The 16311-nt window shown below is 46.0% G+C and overlaps 1 long non-coding RNA gene across 1 annotated transcript; it reads right to left on the bottom strand.

The window, feature by feature from the left end:
• Nucleotides 1-2904: 2904 nt before the first annotated feature.
• Nucleotides 2905-7524, bottom strand: LOC129384312 (uncharacterized). The gene is made up of 2 exons (XR_008612044.1): nt 7129-7524; nt 2905-3069 (listed from the first exon to the last, which is right to left on the bottom strand). It is a non-coding gene; the product is annotated as an uncharacterized lncRNA (long non-coding RNA).
• Nucleotides 7525-16311: the final 8787 nt, after the last annotated feature.

Below are 16311 nucleotides of genomic sequence, written 5' to 3'. Positions count from 1 at the left end.
CCCAGCCTAATGTTTTAGTGTGTGCAGTTTGGACGTGATTCTTGAGAAGCACTACATCTGCTTCAAGTATATGAGGTATAATTGCTTTTGCTTAAAAATAATCCTAATCTTCCTTGATAGCTGTCCTTTTTTTACTAGACAATATAAGCATGGTGCTTAATTCCAAGATAAATATGCCTGCTGTAACTGTATTCATCAGTGTTTGACTATTCGTTACCTACTATTCCTATTAGAAAAATGTATTTGCCAACCTCCAATTATTTGCATTGAAGTAGTGAAGAGTTTGACAGCAGCCTGTCTGGTTTGGTCAAAAGAGGCACGGTAAGTAGTTTAAAATTAGATGCTAACCATAAAAATGAAAAATAAGAACTGGTTCAACTGGAGCTTTGTTCACAATCTTTGCAAACAAGGCTTTCAAGTGGGAGCCGAAGCATCTATCTTGTATGCCCGATCTTCATTTGCTTATTATTATTATTATTTGAATTCATCTAGCCCTAAAGAGGTGGCAATTTATTTTAAATACTACTCTTTGCATTTTGTTTCCATTGCTGAGTTTTTTTTTTAAAAGTAACTTCATGCACCACACAAGTACAACTCAAACATTTTCATTCTTTCAAGGACGTCACACCTAGTGGAAGGTATTCTGCACTAACATAATTATTTTGAGATTTCCAGTAAATACGTAGTCCTCATAAAAAGTATCTAAATAATTTTGGCCTAAGCGGTTATACATTAACCATGTAGGCTTCATCAGCTTCTGACATCACTTGGTCTTGGCAAACTTGTGAGCTGACAAGTTTGAGCATGCAGTCACTTCCCTCCATCTTTGTTTCGATGAAGGCTTGCCCTTTGGTGCTACTCTGGATCCACCCCCGTTTCCTGTGATTACCACTACGGGCTTCAAGGCACACACCCTCAGGAAGACTTTTCATGCACAAACCTGGTTCTTTCACACTTTTACTAAGACAGACATTGAAAGCAAGGATGGCATAGCAGGCATGTTGGTTACAGAAGTACTTTATTAAATAGCTTTGTAAGTATTCATCTTGTGGACATTTCCATATCCTCTTCTGCTGAATTAGCTGGGGGAGCATGTCTCCTTCTCATGCATACCCCAGCCCAGCCAATCACAACTTCAGCAGTGGATGAAATGGACATTTCTGCTAGGTGGACACAGAATACATCCCCTGTGCTCTGTCCTATCTTTCCACCTTTCTCCATGTATTTTACTCAGTAAACTACTGGTTCAGCATGTTGGCCACCTTAATCAATCTTCCAATATCAGCACTTAAAAGGTATACAATACAAATAAGGCACTGTAAACCCAAGCAGTTAGGCTGGCGATTGCTGCTGTTATGCACCATACAGGCAGACGCAATGGCTTCACTGTAGCTTTCTAAGTTAACTTTACTGAACTTTGAATTTAGAGAAGGCAGAATATAAACACAGACTAGCATCTTCCTTATGTGCTTCACGCCTCTGCTTTTCTTGTGTTACTAAAATAAGTATGTTGAACCTAAATGAAGTAAAAGGAAAAGGAAATTGTCACACTAATTTCATTTCACTGTCTTTTTAAAGGTATAGCAAGATTTTTTAATTGCATTACGAGTGGTTACTTGTTTCGATCTTAATGTTCATTTCTCATACTCCAATTGGACTACAACTGTTCCCTCATCCACAGCTATCAAGGCCTTATGGCAACTTTGGAAGCTCTCTGAACTGAGTAAATGCTATGCATTGCATTATTTCTTAATACATTTTCAGTCCCTCATTAAAGCCAGCATCTCTCTTGTGACCACATTTAAAGCGCTTGTGGTAATGTATGCCTAACAAGAAAGATGGGTGCTTTGTAGTGCTAGTATGCTCTAAGTAAATTGTTTTATGCAAAAATTGCTGACATAATTGTCTGACAACTACTGCATCATGTTTGCTATTTTGCCTTCTGTTTCAAATTCACTGCATCTATACATTTTACCAGTGCATGAGTAGGGTTCAAGGCTGTTCTTTAAAATGCTCATGAGCACTTATCATGATCAGTTCCCCATATAAGTGGTTTTGCTGATGAGAATACAGGAATACGAGCAAAATTGACATGGAACCAACATATAGATAACGTCTGCATGACTGCCTATCAAAAGTTATATTTTCTGAGAAAAAAACTGGAACATGCATCACGTAATGTAAAACTTATTGCATACACCGCCTTCATTAGGATGATACTAGAATATTCAGCCGTTGTTTGGAGTCCCCATCAAGTGATGCTTAAGAGGAAGTTGGAAAGGATACAGAGTCTGGCGGCACATTTTATTTGTTCGACATACCGAAGGAAGGAATCGGTCACGCTTATGTTACAGCGTTGCAACTTCTATCTTCTTGAGGTACGTAGGAAAAAATATAGGCTGAAGGTGCTTTATCAAATAATGCAGGATCAACTTTAGATTGATAAGCTCAAATATCTACATGCTCCAGGCAAAAGATACCCACGAACTAACCACGACTACATCATAAAGCCGGACCATACCAACAGTGATACATATCGATACTCATTTTTCCTGGATGCGATAGAAATGTGGAACCAATTGCCAAACGCTATTGTTAGCCTAAAAGATGTCGCCGACTTTGAAAATGCTGCTGAGGCATATTTATGAAAGTTTTCGATTTAGTTTTAAAGTGCCAAGTGATATGTGCGACTTGATATTCATTGTACGCATTTTGATGAATATCAGAAGTGTGCTGAACAGCATTCAAGTGAACATCTTATTCACTGTGAATTGACAAGTGTTAAGCAACTTTACGTACATTGACATTGTCTATATTTGATTTATGTAATTGTATTGTCCTCTCTGTTATGACCCTCTACGAGGGTTGACAGTATTAATAAATAAATAAATAGACAACAAGGAATGTGGGTAAGTATACTTTATTTTCAGCACACGTTTTTTTAATGAACGGCTGTTATACTGCTAAAATCTGCACATTTAATAAAAGTACACTGCTCTGCTTCATCACTCCATGCTAAGTGCAAGTATCCTGTACCAGGAAGTCAAACCAAGACGTGGGATGTTCAGTCTGTGAAAATAAAAACGAGTTTGAAACATTCACGTGCAAAAACTAAAGCACACTCAAGAAAATAAACACAGCACAGGAACATATCCAATGAATCAGAATTACCTTTGAGAGCAAACATATAGTTTCTATGGCACAGTCATCATCAGCCTGGTTACGCCCACTGCAGGGCAAAGGCCTCTCCCATACTTCTCCAACAACCCCGGTCATGTACTAACTGTGGCCATGCCGTCCCTGCAAACTTCTTAATCTCATCCACCCACCTAACTTTCTGCCGCCCCCTGCTACGCTTCCCTTCCCTTGGGATCCAGTCCGTAACCCTTAATGACCATCGGTTATCTTCCCTCCTCATTACATGTCCTGCCCATGCCCATTTCTTTTTCTTGATTTCAACTAAGATGTCATTAACTCGCGTTTGTTCCCTCACCCAATCTGCTCTTTTCTTATCCCTTAACGTTACACCTATCATTCTTCTTTCCATAGCTCGTTGCGTCGTCCTCAATTTGAGTAGAACTCTTTTCGTAAGCCTCCAGGTTTCTGCACCGTAGGTGAGTACTGGTAAGACACAGCTATTATATACTTTTCTCTTGAGGGGTAATGGCAACCTGCTGTTCATGATCTGAGAATGCCTGCCAAACACACCCCAGCCCATTCTTATTCTTCTGATTATTTCCGTCTCATGATACGGATCCGCCGTCACTACCTGCCCTAAGTAGGTGTATTCCCTTACGACTTCCAGTGTCTCGCTGCCTATTGTAAATTGCTGTTCTCTTCCGAGACTGTTAAACATTACTTTAGTTTTCTGCAGATTAATTTTTAGACCCACTCTTCTGCTTTGCCTCTCCAGGTCAGTGAGCATGCATTGCAATTGGTCCCCTGAGTTACTAAGCAAGGCAATATCATCAGCGAATCGCAAGTTACTAAGGTATTCTCCATTAACTTTTATCCCCAATTCTTCCCAATCCAGGTCTCTGAATACCTCCTGTAAACACGCTGTGAATAGCATCGGAGAGATCGTATCTCCCTGCCTGACGCCTTTCTTTATTGGGATTTTGTTGCTTGCTTTATGGAGGACTATGGTGGCTGTGGAGCCGCTATAGATATCTTTCAGTATTTTTACATACGGCTCGTCTACACCCTGATTCCGTGATGGCACAGTGAAGAAACCTTATTCCTCCGGCTTTTTTTGAGCGCGAGAAAATATGAAAGTGCATGCGTTCTCCCCATATTGTGTATCTGTCACCTTTTCACACACAACAAAGATGTTGTCTCAATGTGCCCAGCTGTCTTTGCATATCCATTTCTCTGCTCTCATACCATGATACCTACAGTTAAAGGCTGTAGCAATGCTTAGCTTGAATGGACCAACACAAGCTACATGCATTGTGCTGTTGAACATGGCATTGTAAGTCAAGATTCATGCACAGCACATTCATGTGCTATAAACATTTGATTGTGATTGTAGGCGAGATAAATAAAAAGAAGGTATGTAAATAATAATGTTCCCTAATAAGCTGTGCAGAAGTGCTCTCCCGTTTGGACAGAAGCCGAGCACAGCTGCAGTGAACAAGAAGCCAACTTATACAGCATTTAAAATCTAGGTTCTAAATGTGTTACAGATTTTTCTGAATTCATGGTCGAAAATCTAGGTGTTAAAGGTGACAAACATTTAAACAGGTCTCTATTCAGACTGCTAATGCTATGTGTCACCTAGTTTGATAAAATATACCATATCACTGGTCTCCCAAGCTAAGGCTGCTGTCCAGTTGCAAGTGCAAATCACTCAATTATGTCTTGGGCACGTTTGAGCAAAAGGCAGCCAAGATTACTGTGCCATTGAGGTCTATTTCCTGACATCTGATTTCTTCTCAGAAAGCCACCTCTCTAAAAAAAACCTTCACAACAACATAACCCAAACCTTTCTTGAGAAAAGCCATCACACTGGTCCTTGAACACTAATTACACAGTGGCTCCTTGTGATGTAATGTTATGTACGTCAGCACCTTACAAAGTACAGGAAAATTTAATAATGGCAGTGTGACAGGTACACAGAAAAGTAAAGGGATAAAACATCACACAGGCTGCCATGAGTGTTCATATCTCTATTTCAATGTGGATGTTTTTAGCAGTGAATACATGTTCTCATTAAACTGAGTCATAATGTTACAAAAGCGAAGGGCAAGGGTCTTTACATTCTAAACTGACAAATGTGCTTTATTACGATTCACCGCAATACAGGAGGTGTTTTGCAGTGAACGGTCACGTAAGGTTTTGGCTAACTACGGCGGGCGTGTCCTGCAGCGCGGCCTCTTGTGTATTGCGGTAAAGCGTATTAATGTGACAAGAGCTAACCTGGCATGTATGGCTTTAGCCAACAAAAGTTCTCAAGACATCATGCAACCTGCCACGAAAATCTGCTTTGTTGAGAGTAGAACATTAGGTTCGTCACTGACAGAAACCATACATTCCAGATTCACGTAAATCTTTCCCAATATTGGCATGCTTCACCGCAACACACAAATATGTTGCGGTGATAACGGTGGTCGAACAGGCTGGTGCAAATGTTTCGACAGGGGAGCGTGTCTTCATCAGGGCAACTGCTTTCCTTGGCAGTTTTCCTATACGTGAGACCCCCCCCACTTCCAACAGGGGAGATTTGGCTGGACCTTTGCCAAGAAACGTACCGACAAGCGTTTGGTAGTGGCTGGTAGAGATGCAGGTGTCTAAAAAGCGTTGCGAAATTCGGTTCCATAAGGTTAGCTTCAACGCAATACAAATATGTTAAGCAGTTAGACATACATGTTTTGCGGTGAATCATAGCAAGGGTACCTGGCCTTTGATGCAAAGCAGCTTCCCAAGAGGCACGCTAATCCAGTGGCTAGTTATGCAGTTCCCCGCATGCGAGTGAGTTCCCTGCGTTCGGCGGTTTCCCAGTGACATACAAGATGACATTGACTGTGTTGTAAATGGGCGACGGCACTATATGCTGATGCAAAAGCGTCGTTTCGCTTTCGAAAACTGCGCTCGGCTACAGAGAACACCTTGACTCGCATATGACCAAAGCAGTTGAACAGGAAACTACGAAATTACGTAGCTATTATGGAAGAAATCAACAGTTCAGAAAAAAATGGCCGTGTAAACATTAACTGGCTTACGAGGTCGACAAACCAACGGTTCAAAGAATCACAGCCACGTCCGAAAAAAATAGCGCTGAAGGCCGGCCTGTACACTTAGGCGCCTCGGCGCGCGTAATGTAATAGGAGACGGCAGCTCCACAAGTACATCATTAAGGAACACATATATGTCGGTGAAAGCGGTCACTCTTCAGTTCTGACATGCTTCACCGCGTAACACTAGTCTACTGCGGCGAAGCTGACTTCAGGACGCCGATTTCTTCAACTCATCTAGCGAGGCAGGTCCGTTTATCACGCTTGGCAACGTTTGACATTTTCTGCATTAATTTCGTTTGTTCTTTTTAATTTTATTATCACAGTGACCCTGTATCACGCAGTAGCAGAGCTAGTGCAGCGTCTTAGGTGCGTTAGGAAAGGTAAGCGTGTATGCAGCAGGCACGGCGGCATTGGCTCTTGTTTGGAAACTTCAAGAGACGCTCTTCCGCGCAGCGATGTCATTTGTATTATTAAAAGAATGCAGGTGACGATTAAATGAGCCGCAGCAAAGCTGTAAAAAAGCAGTAGTAATGCTGTTCTAAGATCCTCTCGCTCGAGCGAGATGGTCCTAGAAAAAAAGCGCGATGCAACGCGATCTGACGGAATAGCTCGTCATGCCAGTGTTTTCTTACGTCCTCGTTCTTACGCGTACCCTCCCCTGAATCAGACTACTGAATGGTTCTGTGCACGCACTGACGATCCTGACGGAGGCAATACCACTCACATGAGCAGCTCCATATAAGATGCCACGGCCCATTCCACATGCCGGCTGCAATTTGACGCGGCCATGAGGCAAAATATGCGCACAAGGTACCTAATGGTAACGCATCAAACAGCTCACAGCCCCAATCCTTTATTACACGCATATAGCGTGGAAAGATGAATTACTCACGCTCTAAGTGGGCACGGAATACGGACCGTTTCGCAGCGCAGCCGGCTCCGTAAGACGGCCGCCATGGAAATGAGCGGATGTGACATCATGGGTTATAGCGGATGTGACGTCATGGGTGAACGTAGACATTTCGGGCACCTTTCGTCTGCTGTGCCCCGGGCACAGCAGACACGGCCTTGTGGTAAACGATGAAAGAAGTATAAGCGCTTTTAAAGGTGGCATATACCGCTTTTATAACTGAAAAATACACCAACGCTAGCGCAGACACCAACGTGGTTGCAGAAGACGAGAAAAGGCCCGCGTGCGAAAGACCAGCATGCCTAGCGACCGGAACTGGCGCCTCCCGATTGGCTGTCGTCCGCCGCTGCGCGCTCGACGCTTCCGGCGGCCCGACGAAAATATTTGGACAAGCAGGTCGGCGGCGGCCGTCAAATTTTTGGACGCCGGCCGTCGGGCGTTCGCCGCCCAAGGAAGTTCGTCGCTCGGACGCTGGTTATTCGCTCCATGTATTCCGGGCTTTACGTAGCACGTATCGAGCAACGGGAAGCTGTATCGGGAGTCATTCAGGTTGCCCTACAGTTTTCTCATTGAAGCTTATCGTCTAATTGAAAAGATTAATTCATGAATAATTGTGCAATTAGACGGAATGCAAAAAAAAAAAAAAAATACTGAATAACTCTAAGTGGCTGCAAACAACGCCGCCTTGGTTCTGACCAGCTACGTGGTATTTGCATATTTTTAAATCGTGGTGCACGATAGTTGGGACACCCTGTATGTCTCGTACATGCAATGTGTAGCATGCAGTATGTCTGCCGTGTGCAGAAGCGGGTGCGCTGCCCCGAAGTGTAGTGTGCAGTTTTCTTCTGCCTGACAAGAGGTGGGATATCCAACTAAAGTTTCCAAAGACAATGTTATCGGCATAGAGTTTCTCACTATATTACCTAGAGGGAAATATGGCGCTGCTGCGCTGTGGTATGCATGGGCCATAGAGTTTCCTACAAGAATTACTTTTTGTAGGAAACTCTATGGCATGGGCACGTTGGGAATGCCGGTATATTGTGACTTTGGATTGGCATCGTTCTCGGAGAGCTGGCAAACACCGTTCCTTCTGTTACAATGGTTGATTTTCTGCTAAAACAGCATGGAAAAAGCTGTTTTAGCTTTATTATTACACAAAACCATGTTTAGTTTAACTATAAGAACTTGTTCTTACATGTACAATTATAAGATACGCAAAAAGTATCAGCGGGACGCTAAAGTTGGAGGACAGACGATAACATTCGCGCTCACTTTGAAACAGTTGGTCGTCTGTTCTTGCTTTTCTTCCCTTCGTCATGCATTGTAGGTGAATCAAGATGCAATTTGCGTGAATGGAAACATGAAGATTTTACTTTAAGAACACGTTATTTGTGTAGCGATATCCACGTTTTAGACGAAGCCTCTTACAACACCAGCCAACACAAGCCTCGCAGACACATGCACCGTCATTCCATAGACGGTGGCGCCAGATTTCCCTCTATAGGTGTTATATTGAGGAACTCTATGGCCATCGGGGACATGCGCGTGGCTATGATGTATGCGTGCATTTAAGATGTTGAAGCTTTATGTTAGCATTTGAACACGACAGAAAGCATGTTTCTTTTGCATACTAGAAGACCGAACCTTAACAGGCGGCCGGCTATTGCTGTTGCGCTGTTGCGCGTGGGCCGAAAAAAGACCGGCCCGGGTGTGACATCCTCGGGACGTCCGTGAAAGTGAACTTAAAAAAGACCGTCCATCTGGGAAGCTGATGCACAGTTATTTGGCGCGCCTTCTCCTGACGCACGCTCGCTGGAAATATTTCGCGTGCTAGCTGCCGATTCCACGTCCTGACGACGTCCGTGATGGCGCGTTTTTCGGACCTTGGCGATAAAGACGTCGCCTGAAAGTCCACCGTACGTCTCCGTCAGGAGGTGGAACGTGTGGAGGGTCTTTTACAGCGATGGTGTTAGTCAGCAAAATGAAAAACTGAAAAAGGACGCATATCTAACCGCTTGATGGATGATAAGGCGCCTGTGAACAATGCGAGGCACGTTCCTTCTCCACACGTGTGTTTCCCGGTAAAGGTCGCGGTTACATAAACTGCTCCGGTGGGAAAGGGGCAACAGCAGCATATCAATCAGTGAGTGACGTCACCAAACTTCATACATAAAAGGGAGGCCTGCCTGGCAACTCAGTTCATTGCAAGACCGCTATGGGTAGACCATGCAAAGACTCCCGAAGAGCAGCGTGAATAGGTTGAGCGTCGAAGAGTGCAAAATCGTAATGCTCAACAACGGCATCGTGCTAAGACTAGGCCGAAGAATAAAACATACCGTATCCCGATCGACGGCATTTGAGTGGTTTTCTGACAGCTTCGCTGGCTACCCACTTTCGCAGGGTCGGGATGGCGAGTCAACTTTTTATGAGATCTAGGTTAGTGCACTATACCTGGGGATCTTTAACATGCACCTAAATCGAAGTGTACACACGAGCTTTTTTCTTTTTCATTTCGCTCCCATTGTAAAGAGAATAGAATAACGTGCGTGGCTTGAATTTCTCCGCTGGTGTGTCAATCCTAGCTGCGAAGTGATGCGATATGTACGTACGTATACGCCGATCAACTATCTGATTCATCCTCGATCACTTGCGTCTGTCGTGTGAAACCGGGTGGACGGTCCGATTATCTCCTCCGAAGTAGTCTTCCTTCTGTATCACTGCAGGCACAGTAATAACGTTAGGTTATATATGACGGCCTTTATGTGCTGCCGCCGTGAGCGAAAGGCGTCATTCAGTTATTTGTGCGTATCAAGTGATGTTAAATCTTGGTTAACGAGGGAAGTATCACACATTGCTGCTGAAAAACGCAACTTCAAGTCCGCACGTTGGCAATTTCACGCTTCGGCGACTGTGCGGAACCCCTTTGAATTGAACAGCTATGACCTCGCAAGCACACAAGCTATAGTAGGATTCAGCTTAAAAAAACAGCAGTTGGCAACCAAGGCACACGGACCACGCGGGGATGTTACTCTACCAGCCAATCACAGACGCAAACAAAATCGTCGTCATGCACGGAGGAAGGAAACTAAGGAGAGGCCCTACCTCCTCCGCGCGCTAGGAGAAAAGTGTGGCGGAAATGACGTAGTAGGTTCTTATTTTTTTGCTGCTTTTTTATTTTTTTTGTTGTATGGCCACGCCTTTTGGGCCACAATGGCGGCGTTGTTATGGTTTTGAGCGCTCACACGTGTTGCTCTGGTAGGTTTCGGGCCGTAGCAAAGGCGCTGAGTGGGCGGGTTTGCGTTAGTCACCGTGTCTTGTTGCGCTGTGTTACCTGCACCCTGCTCTGCCAGATGTTGCGCGAGCGCGCGACACCACGCGCAGCGCGGCGTGGTTTCGTGAAAGATGTAAACAAGAGAGGAGGGTGGCCCAAAAGGCGGAGCATCGCCATGAGCAACGCCAAATTCCGGCTTCACTTTTGCTTCACAAAGAGTGACGTCAGGGCCTCTCCTTAGTTTCCTTCCTCCGTGTCGTCATGCGACCATTTCAAGATGGCGTCGTACTTGATACCTCCAGAACGTCTGCTGTTCTTGAAGAGTCTTTTCATCGGCGGAAGCGATGAGGTGCGCAACAGACACGGACAAAGTGTATGCAGTCTGAGCATTTAGCTCTTCAAAAGTGCGCGGTGCAGGTAATTTCACTGCTGACCCCGTTTTACCCATGACACTTCACTTCCAACAGAAGTGAAACTTGACAATAACTAGTTGCAGCGAAGCAATCGTTTTATTTCAGTTGAATAAACAATTAGGCTATCACCATTTCACTGTAATAGACAAATGAAAACATACAAAATTACGCGCTTATAATTTTATTTTTGTCGTTACTGCCTTATTTAGGTAACAGGGAATGTTTGAAGTACGAACTATTTGCAGTCTCGCGGAGGAACAGTGGCTGGTGGCTAGAGGGCGTGGGCGGAGCTTCACTGCAGACTTGCGTTGTATCCGAGTGTAGCATGCACACCCAGACATGCTCGTCTGCATAGGCAACGGACGCAGTCGACGCAGAAGTGCAGACACAAAACTGTGTCGTCTGGTGTGATCGCGCACGTGCAGACGGGCACAAACGCAGAAGGACGTGCATGTCGTTGCAGACGATGTCTGACGGTCGTTTTGCGCAATGGCCGTTTGTTTACCGGAGCAAGGTCACGCGACTCGGTGCCGAACGGAATGCGTCGTCGCTCATTTTTCACGCGGCAGCGCCTCTGGCGCTCTATTCTTTGGGTAGTGTTTTGACATTTCGACTACCGGCTCACACTGTAGTCTGTAGTCGCAAAGCGGGTCGACACTGCGTTGCACCTGTACCGAGCAACCCTGCCGGCGTCGAGGCACGTGACCTCGCCACCGTTAAATCGACTATGGTGTTGCTCGCGTGGGCCCGAGTCCCGCTCCGAAATTTCAGCAGCCAAAGGGGATATTTTTGCTTTTTCGTTAGTGAATGATATACGGTCCGAATAGGCAAAAACCACTCGCACTGTGCGCGGAAGTCCCACTGGCACGGCTTTCTTTTTTACTGGCCGAGGCTTCAGTGACTTCTCGCAGGCTGCTGTAGAGTCTTCCACTCCAGATGTCTTTTTTTGTTTTTTTTTATACCCTCAGTGGTTGCTTAGTGTCTATGGTGTTGGGCTGCTGCAGTACGAAGTCGCGCGATCGAATCCCGACGACGGCGGCCGCATTTTAGATGGTGGTGAAATGCGAGAAAACACCCGTGTACTTAGATTTACGTGCACGTTAAAAGAACCCCAGGTGGTCCAAATTATTCCGGAGTCTCCCCCGCTACGGCGTGCCTCATAATCAGATCGTGGTTTCGGCGCGTAAAACCCCATAATGTTTTTTAGCGGAGATGTTAAGGGCTACTTTCCCCACTATCGTGTCCGCGTGTAGAACCCCCCATCCCCCGAAGGCAGCGCAATGCCGGGCCGACCCGCGGCGGAAGTTCCGTTCGCCATTAAGGGGCCCACATACACAGCTTCGCTGGTCATCCTTCTACACAGAGTGGAAGTGCACTGAATCGTTTTATTTTTAGGTTTTTTTAATAACCTGATTGCGCGTCTAGCTCCCTTCACTCGGCAGCCGCCATATGGCGGCTATGGCGTCCAGCTGCTGTAGCACGAGGTCGAGGGTTCGATCCACGACCGCATTTGAATAAAGGCAAATGAAAAAAAAAAAGAATAATAAATGCGCTCGCTACTTCGATTTAGGTGCACTTTGTAGAATCCCGGTGTCGTCATAAAATTGATCCGGAGCCCCCTGTACGGCGCCTTGCATGGTTCCAGAGGCTTTGGAACGTTAAACGTCATCAATCCATTAATCAACTCTTCTGAGCCTTACAATGATACAACGCTTTGTTATGGTGCCTAATACCACGTCTTCGCTGGCAGCAAGGCACCGTATGAAGCTGATGTTGTTTATTGACATCCCCTTTAAAACGCAGCGGGGAGAAATAGTCACCGCAGGTGCCTATAGTACGTCTGCTTGATTTGGTCAGGTTTCACTACGTCTATCGCTGTTTAGCCTTTGGCCTATCTGATCGGAGTCTTTATCTTTCGTATTTAAAACCTCTCTCAGTGTATTTGTACCATTACGCTCGCTTGCAATGACTCCGGTTCTATCGATCTCTTCCTTTCTTTTTTGTTTCCATCAATGCTTTAACCATCACTTACTTATATATCTCGACCGCTTTGCTATCTCAAAGCTTTGTGCCGTCGCTGCGCCATCTAGTGTTGTCTTGCAAATGTCAGGCGGCGTCTTCGCACCGATATTGAGCAGAGGGCGAACAAGAGGTCAACACGGCGTTCCGCTCTAAACGCGTGAATAAGTAACTCGCTTGCTTCCGCAGGGAAGTATACACTGTAAAATAGTTCGCAATAAGGGTGTAAATATGTGTATAACTCACACCCTCGCGACTCATTTGAGTCTAGGCTTTGAGTTACAGTCATATTTTTTACGCACTTATTCACGTTTAAAGGTGTAAATTACATTACAGTCTACTCTCGCGTTAGGGATCTCTGTGCACTCGTCTCGCTGCGCAACAGGGCGAGTGCACGCCGACACTACAACGACCGACGTCAGAGCTGTCGGGGCTGGCACACGAGTGGGCGAAGTATTCCATTTATGAACGCGTACATTTTTGAGCCTGCGGAGAAGTCTTTCTAGCAGTAGGTTAACTGTCACAGTAAGAGCCGGTATGTTGCGAAGTCCAATTGTCGCGTCGCTTTAAAGGGCCCCTCACCAGGCCCCATAGCAAATTTTGGTTATACGCTGGAAGTTGTTACGTGTCCTCTAGGGAGCGTTCGGTAGAAAATGGCATAGTTTCGGTACCTGCGCACGTGACCGCACGACCATGGGAACTAGCAGACGAAGCGGAAGTAGATCTCTCTTTCTTCGGTGCGAGGTAAAAAAACAAAAAAAAAAAACGCAGGCATTGCGTTTGTGCGTTTTATGATTTCTCTAAACTTCAATTTGTCAATTAAAGCAAAAGATCGCACAGATAACAGATGTCGTCTTGAATAAGTCTCGAAGTCACGTGTCACCACGAGCGACGTCGCACTGCGGACACGATTACGTAGGCGCAGGGACCCGATTACGTCACCGTCCGGCTTCGAGCGCGGCGGCCGCGAGTGAAGAGGGAAACGGTGTTCGGATTGAAATTTAAGATCTTTCCGCGGAGCGTAGCGATGTAATACCTTGCAGACACGATTGTTATCGCGCAATGTATGCTCTGTGCTTGTCAGCTCAAAATGGCCAGACCTGGTGAGGGGCTGTTTAACCGACTATGAAGTATAATTATATACGCGCGCAGTACGAAGGGTTATCATATCGGTCACGGATCATTCATCACACTTTAATTGTTATCGTCGTCGTGCGTCGCCTTATATATCCCTGCCGTCTCCTTTCTCGCATTTCTCCAGCGCAGAGTAGCAGAGAGAGAGAGAGAGAGATTGTGAAGAGGAAGAGGCGCAGTTGCAGGTCGGAGCACTTGACAGGCCCTACCTCTCCACCTGTCTACAAAAAAAAGTCCCTCTTCCTCACTACAGAGGGCACCCCGGTTCTGCGATCGGTATGTGGACACGGTATTGAGGAAGAAGTCAAGAAAATTGGCATCCAAGAGAAGGGTGATAGAAAATGGAAAATAGACAACCAGGAGTCATGAAAATGTTAAGTGAGAGGAACAGAGACCGTAAATTGAATGCAAATGATGGTAAAAAAATGCTGCAGATCCAACGAGTTGGAATCTACAACGTATACACAGCGAAGCTTTGTGTGAGTGCATAAATTCGAAACACTAGTGCACGCGCGCGGGCACACACAAAGATTATACCGAGCCTTTTGCGGGACAGAGTTGCTCACTACTAGCGAGTACGACGGACGCCTTGACTGCATTGTGGCTTCAGAGGCAGCATACGCACACGTACGTGTGCAGTTCGAACCTATTCTATCCGCAAGAAGCGTTTACTTCCTTATTACCGTGCACCCGCGGATACGCGAAGGCGAACTTTCTGGTTCTCTTTTTGCATGACCCCGCACGGCCGGCGCCGCCGCGGAGGCCAGCGCCATCTGGTGGTGGTGCAGGGAACATGGGCGCACGTGCTCCGCTGTGATTGGTTGGCCTATTCGGCAAGAGAACAGCCAGGCCGCAGCCGCGGTGAAGGAAACCCGGCGAGGTTAATAAAAAACAGAGATTAAACAGAGATTAAACAGATATTTAAAAAAAATGTCAAGGAAGAAATCAGGAGGCGAAAATCTGTCTGATAACGCAAATGGCAGTGCCTTTTCGCCATTTGAGGCCCGAGCAGGCTGCCTATCAATGGTGATCAATGGCCGACGGCGCGCACTATATACCTTCAGCTATGCCCCGGCCATGCGCTCCGCCGTTCGTGTTTCATCTGGCGCTGATAGCAGGTTCCGGACTCGGCCCTGCGCGTCAGCTGCACGTGTCCGGCTGCTCGTGAAAACTCATCGGCATTGTGCCTGTGAGCATGTGGTAGCGCAGATGTACGCCGTTCCACGAATGATCATTGTTGTAACTCAGTCGTTGCCTTTTTACCTTTTCTTTCGTTTAATACGAAAGCTTTCTTCTAAATTTGCGGCTCTCACGAGTAAGGAGATGGAAGCTGAACCCATGAAAGTGCGTGGTGTACTGCAGCATGAAGCGTGTATGCAGTCGTTGCCAGGTGACGTAGACTTAGCTGGTCACTCACTCGCTCCAATCAATCAATCAATCAATCAATCAATCAATCAATCAATCAATCAATCAATCAATCAATCAATCAATCAATCAATCAATCAATCAATCAATCAATCAATCAATCAACTCTTGAAGTTCCCAGGAGTGACCCTTCCATCCTGCCTTATTTTCGCGTCTCTCCATCCATTCAGTCATTCATCTACCCACCCATCCATGAGTCTGCGAAGTATCTACGCGTGTAGATTGTCTACGTTCAATTTTGTCAGGGTTTGTCCAGCAAAGTATGACGGTCAGGTTCACTTTAGAAAAGTCAGTCTAGACAACCTATATAAGGCATAGCTACAATTAGACCAACTGCATAAAGCTGTTGACAAGCGTTTGTCTACAGCCATGTACAGGATAGCTACCAGGCTACTGAGCAGAAGGAACAGCGCCCTTCCTGGCATCCGCCAGGCGTCTTACAACGTGGCCTCCGAGATGGCCACCGAAAGACGGCGTGCGTTGCCCAATCTCGGAGGCCACACTCACAACACTGGCGTGTTGAGGAGCACCGCCAGTGGCTCTGCAGGCGTCGCACCTGGATGTTGCACGAAATGAGACCGTTGGGAAACCACCGGCGTCAGTCCATGGGCGCGCAGTGAAATATGAGGTGACATTAGCGTGACATTCACCGTCCGTTCCGCTCGGAGCAGTGCATACACACGGGAGCTCACAGGTGTCCCTATATACAGTGACGTCGTCGAGCCGTCCCCATATCCATATATCGTCGAGCCACTCCCAGTCCACTGATGACGTGACAGAGCATGCGCACCGGTATGGAGCACGTAGACCGAATGGAATTCATGTCGATTCCAGCAAATCTATAGCATCTCCGAACACCTATTCTCGCATGCTGGATGTGTGGTCATTCAAAGAAGGCGTCGG

The sequence above is a fragment of the Dermacentor andersoni genome, chromosome 8 (genome assembly GCF_023375885.2).
Source record: "Dermacentor andersoni chromosome 8, qqDerAnde1_hic_scaffold, whole genome shotgun sequence".
Lineage (NCBI taxonomy): Eukaryota > Metazoa > Arthropoda > Arachnida > Ixodida > Ixodidae > Dermacentor > Dermacentor andersoni.
Note: the sequence above shows the minus strand (reverse complement) of the source record. Positions and strands in the feature narration are given on the sequence as shown.